Here is a 2,177-nt window from a genome sequence, read left to right on the forward strand (position 1 = left end):
TGAGTTGAGATTGTGCCATTGCACTCCAGACTGGGCAAGAAAAGCGAAAACTCCATCTCAAAAACAAACAAACAAAATATATCTAAGCCCACAGTTTTAGAGATACAAAAAATAAAAAGCTTAAGGTAAAAACTGGAGAATGGGAGGTCTGTGGTGGACTTTCCGAAGTTCAAATATATTCTTAGAAATTTGAAAAGCAATGTGCATGTGTGGGGTTTTGTGCCTCTCCAGAAAAGGTAGAAGCCCTAGACTCTGACTTCTTGCTTATCTTGAGATTCTGCACAAGCAGGAAGTGAAGGTTAACTCCACAGCTGTAAACACTAAATCACTGAAGGCATGCCTCACCATGCACACAGAAGCTCTCAGCAAAGGCTGTGGGAATAATCATTCAAGGAATTCTCTGTCCAGTCATTAGCTGCAAACTAAGCTACCCTAGCAGAGAATTCAGTGGCCAAAAACAAATAAAAAGTTTATAGAGTTAGTCTAGAAAGTAACTAGGCAGCTGGACATAGTGGCTCACACCCATATTCCCAGCACTTTGGGAGGTCAAGGCAGGTGGATCATTCGAGGTCAGGAGTTAGGGAACATGGTGCAACCTTTTCACTACTAAAAATACAAAAGTTAGCTGTGCATGGTAGTGTATGCCTGTAATTGTAGCTACTTGGGAGGCTGAGGCAGGAGAATTGCTTCAACCTAGGAGATGGAGGTTGCAGTGAGCTGAGATTGTGCTACTGCACTCCAGCCTGTGCAAAAAGAATGAGACTCCATCTAAGAAAAATAAAAATGAAAGTAACTAGGCAAACGAACAGCAATATCTGCAAGAGCAAAACCTGGGGAAGGGTGAGGAATCTTATATCCACAGTTGCCACATTCTATTATTTTAAATGTCCAGTTTTCAATAACAACAAAATGAAACAGAAAAAAAAACTGGAATGTACGGCTCATACACAGGTAGAAAAGCAGTCAATGCCCCTGTCCTGGGTACAGTGGCATCTGGCATTCATCTCATATCAGCCAGAGACAAAGCAACCCCTTGTTTCTCTCAGCTTGGCCTTTAGTCTGTGCCCATGCCTGGTTCATGGCTTGGAAACATGGTGGGAATACAGTCAATACAAACTTTCCCTGAGGAAGCATAGACAACAGACTTACTAGACAAAGACTTTAAATTGGGTATTATAAATAGGCTAAAAAACTAAAGACACTATGTTAAAATAAGAAAAGATATGTATGAGAATGAGGTTTCACCAACTAGGCAACATCAATAAAGAGAAGAATATTATTTAAAAAGCTCCAACTAGAAGTCCTGGAGTTGAAAATCAAAATAAACAAAATATGAAAAATTATCATCATATTCAAAGTAGATTTGAGCAGGTAAAAGAAAGAATCAGTGAACTTGAAGACAGGTCAATTGAGATTGCCTAGTTTAAGGAATAAAAGAAAAAAAGAATGAAGAAAAATAAACAGTCGTGGATACCTACAATACATCATTAAAGTGTACCAACAGAGGTAAAATAGAAATCAGAAGGAGAGGAGGGACAAAAGGAGAAGAAAGAATATTTAAAGAATTAAACTGGAAACGTCACAAATTTGATTTTTAAAAATCAGTCTACATATTCAAGAGTCTTAATGAATTCTGGCTGGGCGTGGTGGTGCATGCCACATTTTGACACATACTATAGCATGAATGCATCTTGAAGATGGTATCCTTAATGAAATAAGTCAGGCACAAAAGGACAGATGTTATATAATTCTGCTTACATGAGGTACCTAAAACAGCCAAATGTACAGAGACAGAGAGCAGAATGGGAAGATGGAGATTTGGAAATAATTGTTTAATAGGTGCTGAATTTTGGTTTGGAAGAATGAAAAATTTCTGGGGATGGATTCCATGTTAGTCCATTTTGCATTACTGTAAAGGAATACCTGAGACTGGGTAATTTATAAAGAGGTATATTTGTCTCACAGATCTGTAGGCTGTACAAGTATGGAACCTGCATCTGCTCAGCTTTTGGTGAGACCTCAGAAAACTTTTACTCATGGCAGAAGGGAAGGGAAGCTGGCATGTCACATGGCAAGAAAGGGAGCCAGAGAGATGAAGAGGAGGTGCCAGCCTCCTTTCAACAACTATCTCTTGCATGAACTTGAGAACTCACTTATTACTATGTGGAGGGTAACAA

At 39.0% G+C, this 2,177-nt stretch overlaps 1 pseudogene; it reads left to right on the forward strand.

Annotated features, from left to right (window-relative positions):
* Window positions 1-967: 967 nt before the first annotated feature.
* Window positions 968-1,095, forward strand: LOC118147069 (small nucleolar RNA SNORA48; annotated as a pseudogene).
* The last annotated feature ends 1,082 nt before the right edge of the window (window positions 1,096-2,177 follow it).

Source organism: Callithrix jacchus, chromosome 13 (assembly GCF_049354715.1).
Source record: "Callithrix jacchus isolate 240 chromosome 13, calJac240_pri, whole genome shotgun sequence".
In the NCBI taxonomy this organism is placed as follows: domain Eukaryota; kingdom Metazoa; phylum Chordata; class Mammalia; order Primates; family Cebidae; genus Callithrix; species Callithrix jacchus.